This window comes from Rousettus aegyptiacus, unplaced genomic scaffold (assembly GCF_014176215.1).
Source record: "Rousettus aegyptiacus isolate mRouAeg1 unplaced genomic scaffold, mRouAeg1.p scaffold_m13_p_9, whole genome shotgun sequence".
Classification (NCBI taxonomy): Eukaryota; Metazoa; Chordata; class Mammalia; order Chiroptera; family Pteropodidae; genus Rousettus; species Rousettus aegyptiacus.
The window spans coordinates 31,169,678-31,195,268 of record NW_023416312.1 but is presented as its reverse complement, the minus strand read 5'-3'; the positions used below and the strand labels follow the sequence as shown (position 1 = coordinate 31,195,268).

Sequence of the window (25,591 nt, the reverse complement as noted above, 5' to 3'; positions counted from 1 at the left end):
TCCTACTGCTGTCTGCTAAGACCCAACTAAGGTCAAGAGGACAGAACGTCCATTGCTGTACCATCCTTCTCCTCCCAATGCTCCCTTTTAATAAGAAACATTTTAGGAGGCCTCTTTTTACCATCCTGGAACGACATTCATGAACATTACAACTCTTAGTGTTGCAGGGCTGTCCCCCAGCATCTCAGGACCCTACCAATTCAATATGGAGGCACCCTCAACACTCTAATACCAAAGTCTGCCTACTAGGTGTTCCCAAAACATGGCCCCAGGGAGGGATGGAATACAAGGCTTGTCTTTCTTGTTCATTGTCATATCCCTACCACCCTAGTACAGGATCCTGCATGCAGAAGCTCAACCACTATTTGTTGAATAATCATTGTACCGTGCAGATTTCTTTGTTGTGATTTATTGTCCTCGTCCCACAAGGCTTCCCTGTCATCTCTTTACTCCCATGCCTGGGAAAAGGGGAAAGAAAAACAACTCAGAGTATACAGAGGCCAGTCCCTCCCACAGAAATATCTACATTGATTGTCCTGCCACAGTAGGACAATCACAGTGGAGTGTCTGGCTTTCCCAATACCGTAAATCACAGTGAACATCTTGTGGTCTTCGGATTCAAAGCACTAAAATTATTAATTTTATTCCTTCTGAGTACAAAGTTTATAGTAGTTAAAAGCTCTAATGGTGAGGCTTTTGACAAAATGTGTTTAAGAGAATAAACACTTTCCCCAGTTTTCGGTGCACAAAATGATGGTTTTGGAGCTTTACACCTGGTCAGTCAGACAGGGTCCTTGTGATAGACATGTTATTTAGTATGCATCATAAGTGATATAGCTAGTTACCTATTTTAAAGTTTGCAATTTTTGCATTATATATGAAACATATAAATATAAACATATATGTCTGTGTATAAATATGGTTTATAGGGATATAGAACTAGAGGATATAAATGGAACAGTGGGGCTTCCCTGAATCAGTAGCATGCTGAAAGGGAGGGGACCGTTGATAATTTAACTAGGTGCATCCAGTTATGGGAAAGCCTGAGTCCTGAGCCTCTTTGCCTCACCAGGTGGGGCAAATTTTCCTTAATTCGCTTGGAAACTTCAAGTCTATTTCAGGGCTGGCTGCATTTACTGCTGAAAACACAAGCCAGACTTCATCAGCTCTGATTCTGAGGAAGATTGTTATTTTAAGTACGTGTATGGGTGCTTGAGACACTAGGTAGAACAAACCAAAGGTTCAGTTAAAGTGAGGGCACTTTGTCATCACTTTTGGTAGTGGATAGGTTTGTAACAAATATAGTTCAGTTTAGTATCTCCACTCAGGGGCCATAGTTGGTAAGGGGTATGTTGTTTTTGTTTAGGATCTTGTCCTAATGGTTACATACAGTATGGTATAACCCAACATACAATAAGCTATGTAGTTTCTTTTACAGAAATCCACCCGAAAGTGATACAAATAAGACAGAGAAGAATAAAAAACCTTTAGTTTATGAATAAAAGGATGAGCTTATTTGAATAAAACAAAATGTTTTTTTAAAAAACCTCCAATAAATATAGTTTGCAATGTACGTCTGCAGACCTTTAAATTATACAGACTTTGTCATCATCACCACCAGTTCAGACCTTGATTGTAGACAACTTGAAGAGAAAAAGAGGTGGTTTTTTTTTTTTTTTGGCTGTTTGGCAACTATGGGAAAACACAATGTGTGTGTTTACAATCTTATGATCAATGGAGCTTTCAGAAAACTGGGTGATAAATATGTACATATGCATAGTATTAGCATAGCTTGTGTGAGTGCTACAAGTGAGTCAGGAAGCTTTTAAAACTTATTCTTTGCCAACAACGGTCTTCTCTTAAAATTGAAGCAAAATTTTTAAAGAATTTTTCACTTTTTAATTTTGTTTGACTAAGTACTGACTGAAAGGTATTTTGTCAATGTTTAAAGATGTTCGAGTGCCCAGGCATAAGGGCAAGCTACCCAGTGGGGTGGGAAGTGGGGGCAGGGCTGGGCTGCAGGGCTTTGGAGCATTCCTGGAGGCAGGGATTTAAAAAAAATCATACTTTCAAAGCTTCCTTTTTCTGATTAATTAGTAATAGTCTCATCAAAGACATATGAACTCTTTGTGTAAAATTTGAATTAAAAATTAGTAATGATGGTATTTGGCAATGAATGAGGCCTAGAACCAAAAAGAATCTTTACTCACTCCACAACCCTCTGAATATCTGCTTGTGATATCTCTGAACACCTTAGTGGTTTGAGGTTTACAAAGAGTAAAAATAGATGCCAGGCTACCAAGCAATCAATGGCCAGCTTCTGAGCCTCATTCCAAAGATTTATTTTCCCAGAAGAGATAAACCATGCACCTAAAATCAAAACAAGTAAATGGAGTAAAACATCTAAGGTAAACTACCTACAATGGTTTATAACTAAATGCGTGTGAGTAGATTGTTTGCAAAGATGATGTTATGAAATGAAATTGTGTCCCTCCAAAATTTATGTGTTGGCTCCCCACCCCCTAATGTGCTGTATTTGGGGATGGGGCCTTTAAGAAGGTAATTAAGGTTAAATGAGGTCATAAGGGTGGGGTCCTAACCAGATAGGAGTAGTGTCCTTATAAGAAAATGAAGAGACACCAGAGGTGCATGTGCAGCTCCCCTATCCAGAGGTGGAGTCTATTTCCTCACTCCTTGAACCTGCGCTGACCTCGTGACTTGCTTTGACCAATAGAATGCAATGTGAGATCCAGATCCTTCTGCAGTGGCACTAGTAGGTTATTGCCCTGGTCTGGCTTGCTGCAGGATGATAGGGAGTGTGCCAGAGAACCAAGACATCTTTTCTGACAGCCATCACTAATTTCCAGGCATATGAGTAAGACCATTGGAACTTTCATTCCAGTTGACTGCAGCCACACCGGTGAGCAAAGGGAAATCCAAGAGAGGAACCACCAGATGCTCCCAGCTCAAATTGCCTACCTATAGGATTGTGAGTAAATACAGTAAGTATTTAATGTCATCGATAGGTTCTTGGAAACTGTGACTCTAAGGTAAACTACCTACAATGAAATCAATTTTACCATAGATTAATTGGTATAAACAAGAGTTAAGTTCCTAAGGCATATTTCTGCTCACAAAAACATCACCAAACTTCTAAAAACCCAAAACACTTCTAGTATTAAATATTGACATAAATGTGAGTTATAGATACATTTAAGAATAATAAAAACAAGGAAATTCATTATTTTCCAACATGTTTATTCCAGTTCAGAGTCATGGGTGGCGAGACCCCATCCCAACAACTCAGGGTACAAGGAGAAACCCAACCCTGGACAGGACATCCTTCCATCGCAGGACAAAGTTATACACACACCTACACTCACTCAGACATGCTAGTTTACCTCACAAGCACATCTTTGGGTTGTGGGAGGAAACAAGTTCCCAGAGGAAACCCACTCAGGCATGAAGAGAACATGCAAACTCCACACAGTGGCCTCGCTGGGAATCGTGTTTTTTCTCATCAGTGTTATAAAGAAACAACATTGAACAAAATGAAGTTATTCAAGGAACTTTCCAATAGTTATTATAATTTCAAAGATAGCAAAGTCTACTGATTTTGAATTTAGGGAAAGAGAATTGAAGGGGACAAGTGTTGAATGTCACAGTGGGTCTCCCAGCCTGAGAGCTGGAGGTCTTCTCTGCCTCCTTGTGAAATCCTGGCTTACCAACGGGGTTGGTTCTTTAGCTGCCAAAATAAAGTTTGCCCTTTAAAATTGCCTATTTTAATATATTTACCTTCTCGATCTGTTACAAGACCCTTTCCACTGTCAAAGAGTCATTGGAATTTTCACTTAATTTCAAATCAAATCCATAGTATTAAATTGTAATCTCCATCAGCAACTTGTTGGCATTGAATGAGGGGAAATTCCTCTTCATACAAAGACATATGATTTCTGCTGAAGACTTTCAAAAAAATTCTCTAATGCAATGTTATTAAAAAGTTCTTTTATTTCTCTGCCCAAATGACCATTGAATTTCAAGCTAAGACATTACATTTCATATTTGATTAAGCACAGAGTAGGTTCATTTTTGATCAACGTAAAGGCTTACATGTAAACAATACTGCTTTGTAATATTGACTGTCAACTTCCAGGCTTTAGTTTCCTCAAAGTTATTCCCGACTGTCATGTGACATTTTTCACTCAGGAAAGTGATATCACAGTAATTCTTCTAAACCTTCATTGAAATAGAAAACTGAAATACATTCCCACTTTGCAGAGGGAAACCTGAAACACAAGGCTGAGAAATCTCCAGTTAATAAGCTGAAAAGGCACCTGACAGTTATGCAAACTTAATATGGTACTTCTTCAGACAAATGTACATCTATATTTTATATGCATGCTCACACACATATCATGGGGCCATGGATTGGTTGGGGGTCTGAAGGGGAAAAGCCTAATATTGTGGAGTTATCAGAAAGATTTAGTAGGTGACACTCCATCTTTGATACCTGATTAGCTTTCTAAAATAATTCAGTGAGGTTATCACAAAAGAGTTCAGGATTCAACCTCAGGTAGGAGAGGAACACTAAGAAATAATGAAACTATCTGCTTCCAGGTGATCCAGTTATGCTGAGGGAGCAATGTAAAATTTATAGAATGTTTTAGATCTCTCTCACCAAAATTCAGTCATTTAACAAATATATATACATATATTTATTTAATTTTCGACTACAGTTCACATTCAATATTATTTTATATTAGTTTCAGGTGTACAGCATAGTAGTTAGACATTTGTATAATTTATGAAGTAACACCCCCGATTAGTCTAGTACCCCCCTGGCACTATACGTGATTATTACAATATTATTGACTATATTCCTTACGCTATATTTCACATCCCTGTGACTATTTTGTAACTACCAATTTGTACTTCTTAATCCCTTTCCCTTGGTCACTCAACCCCCAAACCCCCTCCCATCTGGCAACCATGAAAATATTCTGTGTCTATGCATCTATTTTTTTATTTGTTCATTTACACTGTTCTTTAGATTCCAAATATAAATAAAATTATATGGTATTTATTTTTCTCCATCTGACTTATTTCACTTATCATAATACCCTCTAGGTCCATTCATGTTGTCACAAATGGTAAGATTTCATTATTTTTTATTGCTGAGTAATATTCCATTGCATATATGTACTACTTCTTCTTTATCCAGTTGTCTATTGATGGACACCTAAGTTGCTTTCATATCTTGGCTATTGTAAATAATGCTGCAATGAACATAGAGGTCCATGTATCTTTTCGAATTAGTGTTTTCATGTTTTTTTGGATACATACCCAGAAGTGGAATTGGTGGGTCATAAGGTAATTCTATTTTTAATTTTTGAGGAACCTTTATACTATTTTCCATAGTGGCTGCACCAACTTCCAATCCCATCAACAATTCAGGAGGATTCTCTTTTCCCTACATCCTTTCCAACACTTATTGTTTATTGATTTATTGATGATAACCATTCTGACAGGTGTGAGGTAGTATCTCATTGTAGTTCTAATTTGCCTTTCCCTGTGATTAATGACATTGAGCATCTTTTCAAATGTCTGTTGGCCATCTGTATGTCCTCTTTGGAGAAATGTATATTCAGGTCCTTTGCCCATTTTTTAATCGGATTGTTTTTTTTTTTAGTATGAGTTGTATGAGTTCTTTATAAATTTTGCATATTAACCCCTTATCAGATGTATCACTGGTGAATATCTTCTCCCAATTAGTAGGTTGTCTTTTTGTTTTCTTGATGGTTTCCTTTTCTGTGCAAAAACTTTTAGTTCGATGTAGTCCCACATGTTTATTTTTTTCTTTTGTTTCCCTTGCCTTGGGAGATATAGCAAAAAAGTATATTGTTACTAAGAGCAATGTCGGAGAGTTTACTGCCTATGTTTTCTTCTGGTTTAATGGTTTTGGGTCTTACGTTTAATTCTTTAATCCACTTTTAAGTTTATTCTTCTATGTAATGTAAGAAGGTGGTCTAGTTTCTTTGTTTTAGTTTTTCCAACACCATGTACTGAATAGATTGTCTTTACCTTGTTGTATATTCTTGCCTCCTTTGTTATAGATTAATTGACCATATAGTCATGGGTTTATTTCTGAGCTTTCTACTCTGTTCTATTGATCTATTCATCTGTTTTTATGCCAGTACCATGTTTTCATTACTACAGCCCTGAAAAATAGTTTGATATCAGGGATCATGATACTTCCAACTTTGTTCTTCTTTCTCAAGATTGCCGTGGCTATTCGGGGTCTTTTGTGGCTCCATACAAATTTTAAGATTATTTGTTCTAGTTCTCTGAAAAATGTCATTGGTATTTTAATAGGGATTTCATTGAATCTATAGATTGCTTTGAGCACTATGGCCATTTTGATGATGTTAACACGTCCTATTCATGAGTACAGTACATGCTTCCATTTATTTGTATCTTCTTCAATTTCTTTCTATAATGTCTTATAATTTTCTGAGTATAGGTCTTTTACCTCTTTGATTAAATTTATTCCTAGGTATTTTTTGATGCAATTCAACAAATATTTTTGAGTGCCAGCTCTGTCCTGTGTTCAGCCTGATGGCAAACAACATGGAAAGAACTGCTGCCTCCATCTAGAGGTAAGACGGATAAGTTGCCAGACAGTTATTGATCACTTAGCTCCCAAATAATGAATCGTGATCAATTAAATTGATAATAACCCATCTCATTTTTCCAAGCTTTATTGAGATAGAATTGACAAATAAAAATTACATACATTTAGAGTATACAATTTGATGATTTAATATACAAATATATTGTGCAATGATTACCACAAACAAGTTAGATCTCTCATAGGGTTACTTTGTGTGTGTATGTGATGAGAACAATTAAGAACACTTAAAATCTACTCTCTTAGCAACTTTCAAATATGCAGCACAGTATTGTTAACTATAGTACATTCTATCTCCGGAACTTAGTCATCTTATAACTGGAATTTTGTATCCTTTTACCAACATTTCCCATTTCCCCCAGTGTCCCCTCCCTGCTTAGCCCCTGACAACCACCATCTCATTCTAAAGACATAATTACATCATTGTGTCTTTTTTGCTCATCATTGCATCTTTTAAAATACAATGAATTATATTTCCCAACTCTGCTAACTAAGCAAAAATGTGGGATTTCTCAATCTCAATAACATGATTCTGTTTTAGGCACAGAGTTGAGCATTTACCTGCTTGAGTAAATATGATCCGCTCACTTCTAAACAGTGAAATTTAGGACCCTAAACACCAATTCTGGACTCTTATTAGAACAGGAAGCTGCTGGTGGTGACAGGAGGTGATAACTAAACCTACCAAAGCACTGTCAGCCTTCCCTGCCCCACCCCCATCCCAGTCTTGGGGTAGAGATTTCTTTAGTGCATTCCTCAGAAAATTATCCACCAATAGAGACTTTTAGGATCAATTTCCCTTTTGGCCTAATATATAAGTTGCAAAACAAAATTATTCGGCGTCTGACAGCCTGCATCTGTAGTAATGACTTACTGCTTGGTCAGCTGTCATTGATAGCTGAACTCTTGATGCCTTCCTAGTCCACTTTTAGTCTGATCTACTCAGTTTGCAGAGCCAAAGTGAATTAGATCTCAAACTGAATCTTTGCCCCCAAACACGAGCTCTGTCCCTGCTTTAATGCAGGGAGAATGACCTGATGAGTGACTGAGGCATCTCTACAACATCAGATGTCTATTGAACATCTATTACATGCCAGCATTCTGTCAGATGCTTTATATACATTCTCTCCTTTAGCCCTCACAACGAATCTACGAGGTAGCTACTTTTGTCTCCATCTTACTACTGAGGAAAATGAAATTCAGAGAATGCAGGTGACTTGTTTGCATAAGGCCACACAGCCAGCACAAATATAGCTGAGAATGATCTGTGTCCTCTAAAATCTGGCCTCCAGCATCCCTATGCCCTCAACTCATTTATCTATCGAACTCCTATTTATCTTTCGGATCTTAGCTGAGATGTTACTTTCTGTGGGACTTCTACCCTGACACCCCAAGTTCAAGTTCTGAGCCTCTCTTTGTGCTCCCACAGCCCCCCAAATTTATGTGATCATGTTCACTACAAAGTCATGTGTCTCTCCTCTGTAATCAATAAATTGACAGCCTTATTTCTCAGTTTCAGGTGTGTAGGAGATGTTCAAGAAATGGCTCTTGGGACACATGAAAAAATGTTGGATATCACTAATTATCAGGAAAATGCAAATCAAAACCACAATGAGATACGACCTCATACCCGTTAGAACAGCTATTATCAAAAAGAGAAGAAATAAGTTTTGGAGAGGATGTGGAAAAAGGGAACACTCATATACTCTTGGTGGGTGGGAATGTAAATTGGTGCACCCACTATGAAAAACAGTATGGAGATTCCTCAGAAAATTAAAAATAGAACTACCTTATGGCCCAGCAATTTCACTTTTGAGTATTTATCCAAAGAATATCAAAACACTAATTCGAAAAGATACATGGACCCCTGTGTTCATTGCAGAATTATTTACAATAGCCACAATATGAAAGCAACCTAGGTGTCCATCGATAGATGAATGCATGAAGAAGATGTGGGCCTTAATAAAGGATGAAATATTGTCATTTGCATGGATCTTAGATGGGCCTTGAGAATACTATGTAAGTAAAATAAGTCTGAGGGAAAAGGACAACAATCTTATAATTTCACTCCTGTGTGGAATATAAAATAAACAAACACAAAAGAAAGGAATGAATAAACAAACAAACGAAAACTCATAGATACAGGAAACAGATTGGTGGTTACCAGAGGGGAAGTGGGATGGGGGAAAGCAAAATGGGTAAGGTCGGCAGTCGGGGTGCGGTGGTGGGGGGCGGGGGTGGGGGTGGGGGGCAGTGTCAAATGTATGGTGACAGATGAAAACTAGACTCCTGGTGGTGAGCATGCCATAGTGTATACAGATATTGAATTATAATGTTGTACACCTGATACTTGTATAATGTTATTAAGCAATGTTACCTCAATAATAAAAATAAAAAAGACCTTAAACAAACAAAAGAAAGAAATAGCAGTTGGATGAGTGAATGAATGTGTGACTAATACATTCCAAAGTTTTCCATAACCCCCTGTAGTTCCTATCACACACAGTGTGCCTCCTCACTTAGAGGATCAGTGATGAGCCCCCTGGGGGGACAGGGGACAGAAATGAATGAATTTCCGCCTGGTAGGTTCACTGCTAGTTAGAGAGACAATCTGGAAAACAATTGGCCTGGGCTGGAGGAGACAATGGGGTGGAAGGAGGGCAGCTAAGGGGAGGAAAATCTACTGATGTCATTGGAGATAAGGCAAATAAAATTTATTTTGTCCAAATTAGATTATCAATTCAAATGCATATAAGAAAAATCACATGAATATAAATTATGAACTGGAGAATTGAACCTGACACCTTTAATCAGATGCTGATGAATAGGATAAACACACACTTCTGCTTGTGAGTTATTATTTACAAACGGGTATTATTATAGGTTATTTATTTTTGGTCAGTAATCCCAGGACATTTTGCTCGCAGCTTGTCGCCTCCCTCCTCTCACCTTCTCAAGCCCCAATCCGCCATGGAGCCTGCCCTCCTCAGTCACACATTCCCTTCTCTCTGGACTCCCAGCTCCAGTCCTTACTTAGCTGAGTCCCACTTGGGACAGTACATGAGTGATAATGGCACGTCAATGTAGGTTCATCGATTGTAACAAATATACCATTCTGGTGCAGGCGTCGGTAGTGGGTGAGGCTGTGAGTGTGTGGGAACAGGAAATATATAGGAAACCTGCACAATTTCTGTTCAATTTCGCTGTGTGCCTGAAACTGCTCTGAAAATGTCTATTTTTTTTCAAAAATTAAAAACAACAATTCTATAATCATTTTAAGCATATCGGCATTCTGAGATTACAAACACGGTTGTGATGATATATAAGGTTATGCTTATGATCAAGCAAAACTATGTGATTTGTAGCAAACTGTCCCCTCAAAAAAACCTCTGAACTATGAATTCATGAGCATTAATCAAGCTGAATGCAGTAAAAAACATCATCCACCATTCTTTCCAAATACAGGGTAGTTAATGGTAAAAAGGGAGCCACCACTCTTTTGTCTTTTTCATTCATTTTGGACTGAGAAGAGCAATTCTTAAATTGTCTTTGATGGTATTTGTGTGACACCATTAATTCTTGTCATTCAGCATTTTTTTTTCTCTTTCAGTTCTCTGCATGGGAAAAGAGGTGGAACAAAGGAAACCCCAGGCCTGGCCCTGTGAGTCTTCTCCGCCTTGTGCTGAATCATTGGCTTTCTAATTGAGCCACAGGTGGGGAGGAGCCCCCCTGTTTCCCCTGCCTCGTTGTTTCCCTGCTCTACCCCCTGCTGCTCCCCTGGCCCCCCTTTCTCTGCTGCTTCGTTTGCTTCTCCTGACCTCCCTGCTCCCCGCTGCTTCACCTGCCTCCCCCTGCTCCCCGCCTCTTCCTTAGCCCCTTTTCCCCCCTGCTGCTCCCCTTACTCCCCACTGCTCCACCTGCTAATCCTGCCCCCCTACTCCCTGCTGTTCCTCTTCTTCCCTCTAAGCAATGTTGGGCTAAGAAGAGATTCCTGCTGCCACCTTCTGGAAAGTGAATAACCAAAGTCTATGTTTGATTGAAGTCAAAGGAGAAAACATTGGGATCTTGCTGAAGATTTATCCTTTCAATGAATTGCTTTGCTAAGAAGTTGACATGTGCTTGAAATCCTCGCAGTAGAAAGGGCATACTTTTTAGGTTTTAATCAGCTACCAAATTCTACCACCTTTGTTTGGCTGCAGTTCTCCAATGATTCCAGAGGGATTAGAAATTGTTATATGTATTGTTAAACTTATTAAATATCTTGTCGCACGTGGCAGTTTGCCAGACAATGTGTAATGTTGATGAAACAGGCCCAGTCTCTCCTCTACAGAAATTTATCACTGAAGAAGGGCACAGCAGTGTAAGGAGAAGAGCAGAATAGGGGTGAGTCAATACAGACATGGAAAGCTATTTCCCTTGAACACATATTTCCCAGACACATACACATATTTTGAAAATAGAGTTAAGAAAGTGTAGAATGCAAAGAACAAGGCTGCCAGAGAACACAATTTAGAGAAGCAGTTGCGATTAAATCTCATGTAGTTAATTAAACAAGGCCCCCTTAGAATACAATGTAGTTTTCCTACATTGTATTCTTTCTGTCATCATCATTATCCCCAGCAGTTTTTTTTACTGTTACGTTACATATTATTTACTTCTTAGCTGCTAATATCACTGTCTCCAAATTTCTCATGTTTTTCTGTTTCTATGTTTGTGGGCTACAGGAGAAGGATGATAACCCTGAGCCACACAGGAAAAAAATGTAACATTAAAAACAGGACATCCACTTTCTTAGAAGTCCTCTCAGCTTCTGCTGATCCCAGGACTCCCTATGGTACCTGGCTGTCATTTCTTTTTCTCTTCATTTCTTGAATATTGCCCCTAGCCATTTCCTTGAGGCACAGTAAAAATTTGAACTATTATTATGTTTTGTCCTATTATCATGTTCCTATCGAAGATTCACCCTCTGTAAAGATTGCCAATTTTTAGAGACAATACAGAGAATATTGGTGACTTTATTATAAATTATTCATTTATGATAAATATCACATAGGTTTTTAAAGTGTAAGAAAACTTAAGTATGTAATATGGACATTAGTCAGATTTTTGATGGACTAACAAATCCCACTCACACACAAAAAAGCAGGTGCAGCCATGTATGTGTATGTGTGGGAGGGGGCAGAGGTTGGCCAACTTTCAATTTTGCCAAGTTAGGACATTAACAAACTAACAAAGACTCAACTTCTAACTATTCTTGCCATAATTTTACAAAAGAAAGAATTATTTATCACCAAAAAAAAAATAGGAAGGACGTAATCTCAGAATATAACCACTACATTCTCTGGAGCTCCAGAGAAGGAAGCAAGAACAGATAGAAGAAAGGTAAGGAGACTTCCACTTTTCCAGATTATGTAGGATGGGACATGGGCTGAAGGGATAAGGAAATAAGCTTGGGTATACTTGTAAAATTTTGGAAGATGTTTTAAGGGAAGTGGCAAACAAAGGATATTTTTCACGGCGTTAAGGCCCAGGAGCACCTGTGATCCCTTCTTAGTTTAAGAAATTGATGCAGCTGCACCTCATTTGTTATTGGTTATGATTTGTGGGAAGAGAAGGAGATAGTACAGAAACCCCAATGTATTTGTGCAAGCCTGGAAAAGTCTGATTTCAAATCAAGGAAAGGAATTTTTTTTGCATGTGTGTAAAGACCCCTAGGAAAGCTTCTTACAACTCTAGTAGTAGGTCCTTGAGAAAGTCAGCAGTCTTTGGTCAGGAGCATGGTGGTGGCACCCATCATCCCCCAGTCCTCGTTTCTTGTCTGTGGTGTGAGAGCTAACTCTGGGCTTATCTTCCAGGCACAAACTCTGGTTGGTGTTGCTGTGGCTGCTGGGGCAAGATAAAGCTTGTCCATCTCTCCTGGTTCTGGGCACATTTTTAATAGCTTTACCGAGGTATTATTTATATACCATAAAATTCGCCCATTGTAAGTATATAATTCAAAGACTTTTAGTAAATTTACAGACTCATCATCACAATCCAGTTTCAGAACTTTTCCATCACCTCTCAAATTTCTCCCCAGCCCATTCACTTGGGGTCACTACCTACTCTCAACCCCCCTGCATCAGGCAATTACTGCCCTTTTCTATCTCTATGGATTTGCCTTTTCTAGATTTTTGTATAAGTGGAATTATATACTATGTGGGCCTTTGTATCTGGCTTCTTTCACTGAGGACAATGTTTCTGAGGTTCATTCATGAAGTAGCAGGTATCAGTATTTTGTTCCTTTTTATTGTTGATAGCAATCCATTATATGGATATATCACATTTTGTTTATCCATTCACCAGTAATGAACATTTGGATAGTGCCTAGAATCCCGTAATTATGAATAATACTGCACAAATATTTGCATATTTGTATATTTGTGTGGACATGTTTTTGTCTCTTGAGTGAAGTTTTAGGAGTGAAAGTGCTGGTTCATATGGTTAGTTTATGAATAAATTTTCAAGAAACCTGTCAAACTCTTTTCCAGGCAGCTCTACCATTTTAAATTCCCACCAGCAACCTATGAGGATTCCAGCTTCTCCACATCCTCACCAACACTTGGTATTATTATTATCTGTCTTTTGGTTATAGCCATTCTATATGGTGTGTAGTGGCATCTTACTGTGTTTTTTTTTAAAGTTTATTGGGGTAACATTGGTTAATACAATTATGTACTTTTCGGGTGCACATTATAATTCGACGTCTCTATATTCTATTGTGTGATCACCACCCAGAGTCCAGTTTCCTTCAGCTACCATATATTTGATTCTCTTTACCCACTTCACCCTCCCCCAACCTCCCTATATTTGCCCCCCTTTCCCCTATCTACCTTTTCCCTCCTCCCCCACCCCCATCCTCTTAACATGGTTTTAATTTGCATTTCCCTAATGACTGGTGATGCCCTGTATCTTTTCATGTGCTTATTAGCCATTCCTATATATTTTTTGTGAAATGTCTATTCATATCTTTTCCCATTTTTTAAATTAGGTTGTTTGTCTTCTTATTGAGTTTTAAGAGTTCTTTGTATTTTCTGAATACAAGTCCTTTATCATACTGTAATTCGAAAATATTTTCTCCCAGTCTATGGTTTGTCTTTTCATTTACTTTTTTTTTTGAGAAAAAAATATTAGGTAGTAAACTTTTTAGTTTTCATGTTATTTCTGTAATTTTTATTTTTTCATTTCAATAGGTGTAACTTCTTAAATTTCTTAACTATTATAGAACATTTCATGAATTTGCATGTCATCCTTATACAGAGGCCATGATATTCTTTTGTTTCAGTTTTAGTACATGTGCTCGCAAAATGAGCACTGTCTTTTCATTTTTTTAGTGGTGTCTCCTAAAATCCAAACAATGTTAATTTTAATGAAGTTCAATTTATCAACTTTTCCCTTTTATGGGTTATTTGGTGTCCATTTGAAGAACTTTTTGCCTAGCCCAAGGTTGCAAAGATTTTCTCCTATGCTTTCTCCTAAACATTTTTAGTTTTACATTTAGGTCTATGATCCATTTTGAGTTAATTTTTGTGTCTGATGTGAGATAAATCTAAGTTTACTTTTTGCATATGGATATCCAATTATTCCAACACCATTTTTTGAAAAGACTGTCTTTTCCCCATTGAATTATCTTAGTACCTTTGTTGAAATCAATTGATCATAAATGTAGGGTTTATTTCTAGACTCTCGATTCTATTCCACTGATTTATATGCCTATCTTTATGCCAATACCACACTGCCTTGATTATTGTTGGTTTAAAGTAAGTTTTGAGAGGGGGGAGGTAGACAGGGTGAAAGGGGTCAAATATGTGGTGACAGAAAGAAATCTAAATATGGGAGGTGAACACACAATGTAAATATATATATGCCTTACTGTTGAAAAGTACAGCTGAAACTTATCAGATTTTGTTAACCAATGCCACCATAAAAATAAATAAATAAATAAATAAATAAATAAAATTTTAAGTAATTTTCAAGGGGAAAAGGATAAAGTAAGTTTTGAACTCGTTTAGTCCTCCAGCTTTGAGAGATATTGATTAACTTTATTCATCGGTACAAAAATGTAGGTTTTGGTTTGTTAAGAATTCTATATAAACATTAAAATAAGAATAGGAAATACAATTTCAAAGCTACTGAGGAAAAAACAGGTATAGAAACACCTAAATCAATCAAGGAAGTGAAACAAAGGTACATATATATTGATATTTTGTTACAAAAACGTATCTATATACGGATGAATTAAAATTAGAGGTAATACTACTAATTAAATCATACTGCTAATTAAAGTAAGAAGTCATTGGGTCTGAGGAATAGGATTAGCCTGTTTATACCTTTATTTTTGGAATAAAAACATGTAACAATCATAATATAATGAATGGAAAGATATTGTATAAAACTACATAAAAAATAATTCCACTTTTATGTGAAATATAAATTATATATGCATAAAATGAAATACACCTAAAATTTTAAATGTGTAATTTTATATGATGGATAAAGGTAAATGATTTTTTTATCATTTAACATTTTTCTATACTTTGTAAATGAATGTGTTGACTTTCCAATCAGAATAAATGCTAGATTTTTTAAATCTATAAAAACATAAAGAAATGCCAAGCACTTTAAGAATAACTATATGGGACATTGTCATGAGGGCAAATAATGAACTGAGGACGTGAAAACTGTGCGACATGAACTTAATTGTATAAAAGGAAAAATATGTAATGTATTGTTTATAATTATGCATACCTATATAGTTAAATTTTATCTTACAAGATGAATGATGAGTTTTATATGGATTGTAGTGAAGAATTCTAGGCATTCTGTATTTATGCTCATATATTAGATATAATTGAATGATTGTGAATGCAGTCTGAAATTATGCAAATCAAGCCAATAATATTAGATATAGTTCTAGAAAGTTGGGTTGAGATTTGAAATATTTACTTTATGATTCTGTATTTCTGAATTTTTCACTATAATCAAGTAATACATTTTTATTTTAAAATTGTAAAGTATACATTCACAAGTTATTGTTACTGGAAAATGGCATATTATATAATAGTACATACAGAAATGGAAAAGTATGATCCGATATGGTATGTACAAGTGAACTCAATTATATAAAAATATATTTACATAAATATAAACATGGAAATTTTGAAATATGTGAACATAAAGTACAAGAATGAGAAATTACTGCTAGGATATTGGGTTTATGTTTGACATTTATTTCCACAACATAATTCCTTCTTTTCTGAAAACCTTACAGGCAGCGTGGATGATTTTTCTAAATGGTAAGAGAAAACACTATTTCTGAAATAAAAGTAAAGAAAATAAGAAGCGTGTGCATCCTCTGGGTGAATATCATGTGGGGTACACTGATGAATCAGGACCTTCTGACAGGTCCACTGAGGAATTGCCCCAAACAACTAGCATAGCTGGATTAGTGCACTGGTTCTCAGAACCTATTAGAAAGCTTGTTAAAACATAGGTTGGGGCCCCATTCCCTCAGTGTCCCCTTCAGTAGGTCTGAGGTGGGGTTCCAGAATTTGCATTTCTAACAAGTTCCTAGTCTTGCCGGAAGCATCCACATACCACATTTTGAGAACCACTGGCTTAGTCTCTGGGTCTGCAAATGAAGGGACCACCTGCAGTCCGGAAGGAATGCACTGGCCCGGGACCTCATGGCTTGGTGGCGGATGCCCCCCTCTAAGCCTTTAGCTTGCAGCATTTCCTGACAACACTGGGGGAAATCTGTGGGATCTAATGTGATGTTAACTAGTATGAACTCACAAAGCCTAGGCTGAGTAGAAATGGAATTCTAGAAATGATGTTTGTGGGTTAGAAATCAGATTGATTTCTGATTCAAAGAAGAAAGGCAAGTACCGCAGCAGTGAACAGGTTTCCTGCAAACCCAGTAGCAGGCAATCTCCTTTCCAGAAGCCTTCTGGCTCCATGGCATTTTTTTTCAGACCCGAAAGGCGGAAAAAAACATGCAGATGGGGGTAGGATGAGGGAATACGGGTTTCTTGACATTTCTGAAGCAACACTGTCACCAAGAGGAACCTCTGACAAAGCATCAAGCCATGCGGGCCAACACGATGAGCCTGCATACCAGAAAGAAAGGAATGCTTTGTTAGAGTAGAAAGGGCAGAAGTCTTGAGAAAAGGCTCCAGAAGGCAAGTCAAAGATGATCCCACTGATTGTAGATGGGACAATTTGGATGTCGACAAGGATTATAATCGCAGTGGCTCAAAACATATTAAATATAAACATGCTTAAAATCCACAAGTTCTCACTGATACAAATAAAGATAGCTCATTAGTCACCTTGATAAGACGCTTGGGAAACAACTCTTTATATTGAAAACCGGTAAATATAGGGAAAGAAACAAGCACTTCTGTTGTTCTTATATAAGCCCAAGAGTTGAAGAGGAGAAGTTCTCTATAGATATATTAGGGCTAATAAATGAAGAAGGAATGAGAGATCAGAACATTACACTTTGTCACCCCTGTGAATAATGGATCCAGGCACTGCTCATCAATGACTAATGGTATCACAAAGAGAGAGACAATCAATGGTATGTACTAATTATGGAGGCACGCAGCATCTTTATGAAGTTATCCTGGATATATATTTAAAAATAAGGGTAATGTGAAGGTTGAATGGACATTTGACAACAGTTAGGAATTATTATTATTATTAACTTTTTAATTGAGAAAATGTCACTGGGTTAGACTTTTTAAAAGAGTCCTTATCTCTCAGAAACATGACTGACATATTCCAGATGAAATACCATGTCTGAGATTTGCTTCTAAGTGTCTGAGGGGTATGTAGCAAGTGGAATATAGATGAAATAAAATTGGCCACTAGTCCATAAGGTTGGAGCTGAGTGATGGGTACGGAATGTTCATTTTGCTGTTCTTTAGATTTTTGTGTATGTTTCTAATTTGCCATAATAAAAAGTAAAAATAAATTTTCACTGCTGGAATTATGTCTTTAATAAGCACAGTGCCCTTAATTCAGAGCTAGCCTTGAACACACACTTAGAACATATTCCAGTTATATAATTTGTATGCATAGAGCTTGCGTGAAATGTGACTTGGTGAAGCTTTAGATGTCCTAGTTTCACACAATCCCGAGTCATGTCACCACTTATGAGTCATTTCCCAAACCCATGGCACCTACTTCTTATTAAGGAAATAGCAGTTCAAAACACAGTCAGAAGTTTTCAACTTGCCCTGAAATATTTCTTAATTAACTGTAGGAAATTTATGTTTCAACCACTTGTGAGAAATGAAGTTTCTGTCCTCAGTCAGCAGTGTTAGCTGTTAGCCTTCCTTAAAACCTTTCAATGACTCCCTGCCAAATAGAAGACACACTCCTTCCTATAATCTGTAAGGCTACCTACTTCTCTAGCCTCATCCCTCACTGAGTCTCCCTGTACCATACACTACAACTACAATTACAATAGCCAACACTTATCCAGTGCTTACTGTGTGCCAGGCACTCAATGTTCTAAACACTTTCCACATATTAATCCATTAATTCTTACAGCAACACATGAGGCAGGTACTATCATCCCCATTTTACAGATGAAGAAACTGAGGCACAGAGAGGTTGAGTAACTTGCTTAGAGTCGCACAGGGCAGAACTGACATTTGAACCCAGACTATCTGGCTCCAGAACTGCTCTTTTTCAGTTCTCCTAGAAATGACAGAATTCTAGGTCACCATGCACTTACCCACACTCCATCTTTGTCCTGAAATTGTAGGCAAAAATGTACTCATTTTTTTAAAAGACATTGCTTTCATGTCCCCTTCTCTCTGTAGCAATTCTGGTTTTCCCTTAGGTAGAATAGACTTCATGACTTCTCTCTCTTTTTGTTTTCTAAAAGAAAAGAAAACAAAGAAGCAATTTAAGAAATCATGGTTAGCAGTATGGGCCCAAGTCAGGCTCTCAATATAACTTTGCCTCCATTAAATTATATTTCTACCATGGAAAATTTTAAACATATAGAAAAGTAGAGAGAATAATATAATAAATCTCCATGTATTCATTAACCCCTTTCAACAGTTAGCAATTCACAGTCAATTTTGTTTCATCTATAGCCTCTGCCCACTTCCCCATCCCCCCTGAATTATTCTGAAGCAAACCCAGATATCATATCATTTTACTCACAAATATTTCAGGATATTCCTGTAAATGATAATTCTTTTGAACAAGTTAGCCATACATCATTATCATATCTCAAAAATTCAATGATAATTCTTTAATATCATCAATTAATATAGTCAATTACTTTTCTCTTTTTTCTTTTCATTTTAATTCTCTTTTCTCCAGTTTTCAGAATAATGTGCTGGTTCATTAGCATCCTCCAAAGGCAGCCAAAAAATATTTGTTTTAGCATCATTATGATCTCATGGCTAGTTGACATATTTCAATCCATTGAAGTTATTATTTTTGATGCTCAAATTGCTCCATTTTTGGCTACTGAGAGCCTTTTAGACTTGGTTGATATAACTCCAGCAATCTTCGATAACTTTCTTGCTTTGGGGTATGACAAAACTTTTAAAATAGAATATAATTATATAACATAATGATTAACATATTTATATGGTTTCAAAACAATAACATGGTATTGTTTGAAGGAATGATATATTCAGAGAAATCTAGCTTCTTTCCCTATCCTTCCATTAAAAATATATAGACAGCTACTTTAAAAAATAAATTTAAAAGTAACTTTCTAGCAATGGAAGTTCTTGGATCAAAATGTGTATAAATTGAAAATTTTGATAAATATTGCCAAATTTCCTCCAAAACTCTCGTTCAATTTTATACTTCCATCTACTGTGTTTTATCACATTTCCTCATAGTCTTGTCTACACTGGGTATTAGAAAACATATACATTTTTATCAATCTGAAAAGAGGAAAGAATATTTCATTCTTTGGTTAGAATTTCTCCAACTGTGAATGAAATTGAGCATATATTTCACATGTTAACTGGCTATTTGTCTTGCTTTTTTGTGAACTTCCTGTTCATATCTTTTGTCTACTTTCTATTCATTTTTTGTTTTCTTACTGATTTTAAATTAAAGAAGTTAGCCCTTTCTTTTGGGTTCTGGACCCATTTTTACTGTGGGAAGAGGTTTCCTCACACTACCAACAAGCTCTCTGACACTAGCTGATTGTCCCACAATTAAACTCAATTCCGACGCTATCTATCGAGATATTAATATCAGGTTCCACAGATTGAGGGCTCAGACCAAGATTGCCCCCCACTCACTTCAGACATTAGTTGCAAGGTCTGGTTATCAACTATGTTTCTGACCGAGTGGCTATAAATCAGAGGTTTCCACAGCCCCCAACATGGGTTTGATTAATTTGCTAAAGTGGCTCACAGAACTCAGAGAAATATTTTATTTACTAGATTACCATTTTATTATGAAAAGATATAACTAAAGTACAGCCAGATACAAGAGATGCATAGAGCAAGGTTTGAGAAAATGGCACCTAGGTTCCACGGTGTCTTTGAGTGCACCACTGGCCCCAAATTTCTTCGTGTGCACCAAACCGGAAGCTCTCCAAAACCTGTCCTTTCTGGGAGGTTTTAGGGAGGCTTCATTATAGAAGCATGGTTGATTAAATCTTTGCCCTTTGGTGATTGAACTCAATCTCTCCAGCCCCGGTTCCTCTCTCCCCCGGAGGCCAAGGGGTGTGACTGAAAGTTCCAATCCTCTAATCACTTGGTCGGTTCCCCTAGCAACCAGCCCCCATTCTTAGTGACTTCCAAATCACTCATTAACATAACAAGAGACACCTTTATCGTTCCCTTCACTTGAGGAAATTCCAAGGGTTTTAGTAGCTGTGAGCCAGGAACTGTGGACAAAGACCAAATATAAATATGTAAGAGGAATATAAATCACAATATCACACCCTTTGTCTTTCATGCATTGCAAATATTTCTCCCAGTTTATCCTCGATTTCATTGATTTTATTATTTCCCCCAGTTTCTCTATTGATTTTGTTTTGGGTATATTTAATTGTTTAGGAATTTTTCAACTGTATCTTGTATAGTATATCTTAAACTATGAGTTTTGCTCTGAGATCAGTTTGAAGTGTATCTTATATATTTTGATACGTAATGTTTTTATTACAGAAAAAAATTCAATATTGTTACTCTAGATGCTCTGTAAATTTTGGTTTATACGTTGAAGCAAGAGTTACTTAGGAGAAATATTGAAAAATTTTCTAAGCTTTTGGAGTTTTGTGATTTTGTTTTTGTTTTAAAAAAATCCAACTTTATTGTATATGCTCAGAGAATGTGGTGTGTATCCATTCTTCTTTTTGGAATTTATTGAACTTTGTGGCCTAGTATGAGGGTCAATGATTATTAATGTTTCATAGTCACTGACTAAAAGATGTATTTATGGATTTAAGAGAATATAAGCTTACTAGAGCTTTATTAACTATACTATTTTTGCTGCATCTACTAGGCTTATCTTACTTAGGCTGACAAAGTTAAGGTAAAGTCTCCTGTTGCTGTTGTGTTTTCATTTTCTATTTCTCGCATTTCCTGAAGATTATACTTTTTGCATCCTGCCACCCTATTATTTAGTACATTCAGATTTATTGTAATTGAAGCATTATGATGAGCTGCCCCTTTAGCACTGTAAAGCGCTTGTGGAGTCTTTCTGTATCTTCAGTGCAAGATTTCGAACAATGTCATACTTTGCTTTCTGGCCATTTGACATGTTTTCAGTTAGTGTTTATTTGTGCATTCCTGTTCTTTAGGCTTCCAAGAATCCATCTACAAGTATAAACATGTTATTAATGTTATTAGTGCTGGAGGTTTGTTACAAGGATTCATGAGAATTTGGTAAGATCAGAAATATTCTCATTGTTTCACCATCCACCCAGTCATTTGGAATTTTCAACACTTTTAAAGCTGATCGCTTAGTGCAACCCCAGAACAGCTTAGCATCTTTGGGAAATCACCCCCATTCATATGACACTTAGTTCACAGTCTTTTGTTCCCTGATCATTTATACTTAATACTATTTGTCTCCGCCCCCCAGCACTTACTCTGAGACGAGCAGCATGAAAAAGGACTTTAATTACATTAAATTATTGAGTCTTTTGAAAATTTGCTGAGAATATTATCATCATAATTTTTACAGATGATGAAACCAAGACTTAGAGCATTAATTTCACCAAGGGTAAACATTCATTTAAAGCAGTCTTCAAATATGTATTAAATAACATCATGGGTCATAACAGCATGAGTTTCAAAGCCAGAAGTCAAATCCAGGTTGAACTTTAAACTGTGTTACTCCAAAGCCCAGGTACTCAACTGATGTCCATGATGCCTCCCTCTCATGTCACTTCCCAAAGGGAGGCTTTGATCACGGCCACCCAATATGGGTGCCTCTATTGGTATGAGTTGTTAGGCTGTTTCCATGTAGGGTTGCCTTCTGCTCACTCATCAACTTCTGGTCCTGTCAGCCATAGCCAACGTGGCAGGAAGGTTCTTAATCCATAGGAAAAGAACCATTGTAATCTGGACCACAAGCACCAAATGAGACCTCCTTCCTCCCAGGGAACAATGTAACTGGCAGCCATTTCAAGGCTTCCAGAATCTGGTATGGAGCAGGTGCAGGAAAAAGTTAACATAGCAAGCCTGAGACTATTGTCCTTAGAAAGGTCTGCTTGCAATTTTGGCCCTTTGTTAGTGTTATGGACCTAATTTTGCCCCCACCCCCCACCCCAAATGTATATGTTGAAGCCCTAACCTCTGAAAATGACTGTTTGGAGATGGGACCTTTAAAGAGGTAATTAGGGTTAAATAGGCCATAAAGGTGGGGCTCTAATCCAATAGGACTGATTTTTTTATTAGAAGAAGAGATGATCTCAGAGATCTCTTTCTGTGCACACACAGAGGGAAGGCCATGTGAGGACATAGTGAGAAAGGCAGCTGTTTACAAACCAGAAAGAGTGTCCTCAGCAGAAACCAACACTGGTGGCACCTTGATCTTAGACTTCTAGCCTCCAGAACTGTGAGAAAATAAATTTCTGTTGTTTAAAGCCACTTAATCTGTGGTATCTTGTATGGCAGCCTGAGCTGATTAATACACCTGGCATCTAGGAACTCAGATTTTTAGAGGGTTTCTACTACTATCTAAGTCATGAGTGGCTGGCTCACTGTGCCTAAACCGTTTATACAAACACTGTGGCTTATGTTGAACACCTGCTTTCCTTCTCGGGATCTGGGACTTTGGTACAAGCTGGCCAGGGGAGTACCTACGTGACTGGCCCTTGATAAGAATCTTGGATTCTTCTGCTCAGGTGAGTTTCCCTGTAGACAATATTTTAGATGTGTTGCCATAGTTCGTTGTTGGAGGAATTAAGCATGCCACAGGGAGAGGCATTGTAGAAACTTGTCCCTGGTTCCCTCCATGCTTCACCTGTGTGCTTTTACCTTTGCTAATTGTGCTTTGTGTCCTTTCACTGTAATAAATTATAGCTGTGAATGTGACTACATTGAGTCCTATAAGTCCTCAGAACAAGTTTTTGAACCTGGAGATGGTCTTAGGGAGCCCCAGCCCAGATTCTCTTTATAGAGTACCATGCCATCATTATCAAGGCCCCTCCATTACTTTACTGCCTGTATCACTGCCAAAAACTCAGGGCAGTGTCCTCACCTTAATCACCATTGTATTCCCAGTGTCTAGCACAGAATAGGCTCCCAGTAAACATCTGCTGAGTCTTTTTTTTTGGCTTAAAACAACAGAAATTTATTTTTTAGCAGTTCTGGAGGTTAGAAATCTGAACTTAAGGTGTTGCCAGGGCCATGTTCCCTCCAAAGGCTCTTGGGGAGGATCCTTTCTTGCCTCTTCTAGTCTATGGTGGTTGCCAGCAATCTTTGGCGGTCCATAGCTTGAAGACACATCAGTCTAACTTCTGTCTCATGGTCACATAGCATTCTTTCTGTGTGTGTCTCTGTCTCTTCTCATAAGAATACCAGTGATTGGATTAAGGGCCCACCTTAATCTAGTATGACCCCAACTTACATCTTAATTACATCCACAAAGACCTGATTTCCAAATAATGTCACATTCACAAGTACTAGGGGTTAGGACTTGACTATATCTTTTAGAAGAGACAGAATTTAACCCATAACACCCTGTCTCAGTCATACCAAGATACCTCATTGTTCAATAATGATTATTGACAATAACTTCTAATTTTCACTGAGCACTTACTATGTTGCAGGCACTATGCTAAGTACTTTATATGTATGATTTCATGTGATTGCCTCTCTACACTACAGACACTATTATTATTCTCACATTACTGATAAGGAAATGAAGCCCAGAGAGGTGAAGCAATTTGCGTGGTATCTCATGGCAGATTATAATCTCCAGAAATGGTTACAGCAATATTTCTGGTCCCATGTGCCTTTCCAGAACGTTGTTGTTTCCCATCAAGAAGCCAAATTTATTTCTTCTCCATCTGAACTTGGGCTGGACCTTGTGATTGCCTCAATGAATAGGATTCCAGAGAAGTGATGCTATGTCACTTCCAAAACTAGGTCATGAAAAGTGATGCAACTTCCATCTGCCTCTCCCTCTTTCAGCATGCGTGGGCTTGGAACCCAGCCACCATGCTATGAGGAAGCCCAAACCAACCACATGAAAAGGCCAACATGGAGAGGAACTGAGGCCTAGCTACAACCAGCATCAGTCGCCACACACGTGAGGAAGACTTCAGATGATTCAGCTCTTGGCCTTTGATCTTCCAGCTGAAGCTCCAGATACGAAGGAGCACAGACAAGCCATCATCGCTGACATGTTCTATCTGAATTCCCAGACCCATAGCACACAACTGGGAAATTCAGGCATAGTTTGACTTTGGATGACGCTGTATCCAGGGGCTCAGATAATAAATAATACCATCAACACTCGGAATCCCTGCATGCCTCAGCTTTGTCTTCTCTGTATTGTCTTTATTTTCCAGCTCCTCTTGGAGTTCCTTGGCCAACTCGGGTTATCCATATCAAGTGGTGTTTTTGAGGTTCATCCACGTTGTAGCATATATCAACACTTGATTCCTTTTTATGCCTGAATACTATTTCATTGTAGGGATAAACCACATTTTATTTATGCATTCATCAGTTGAAGTGCCTCCTTAAATTTTGCACCTTATCCTAGGCCTGGGAGGTGATTCCAGGAAGCAGTAAGGTCTAAAATGGGTATTCCTGATGATGGACAGATGGCTCTCCTCCAATCCTTGACTCAGGGACCCTGGCTACTGACATCTCAGGGCTCTATCTTCTCCGCCAAGCTACCTAAGAGCTCTGATGAGTCTTAAAGTGTATCAGTGGAAAGCAACCACTGTGCAAAACATACACAAACGCTTAACTTAGCCAGATTGGCTAGGAGAAAAACAAGAATAAACTCTTTGCAAGTTTAATTGTAAATAAACTCTTTGCAAGTTTTTTAAGTTATAAGAGTTTCTTTCTTTCTTTCTTTATTGTATTTTAACAGTAACATTTATATTGCTTTAAGGGTTTTAAGAGCAAATGATATCCTATTGAACAGCTGTTTCATTTTGGCATTTTAGAAAGTTTCAGTTAAAAATGCTTTTTTCAAAGTAAAGACAAATGAAATGCCCAGTGCGATTTAAAGTGAAGGAACCCAGGCTTTCAAGGGACAGGGTCCATTGCTTTTCCTCCTTGTGTACGACATATTTGGTTAGCACTTGCATTTGGACAGTACTTATGACCCCCAATTTCCAGAGATCCTTTTGAAATCCTGATAATGGGGCCCGGTGTATCAGGAAAACTAGAGCCTAAGCTCTTC

General features: G+C 37.5%; 1 pseudogene; it reads right to left on the bottom strand.

Annotated features, from left to right (window-relative positions):
• Positions 1–13,942: 13,942 nt before the first annotated feature.
• On the bottom strand, positions 13,943–14,042 carry LOC118608149 (annotated as a pseudogene).
• Between the last annotated feature and the right edge of the window lie 11,549 nt (positions 14,043–25,591).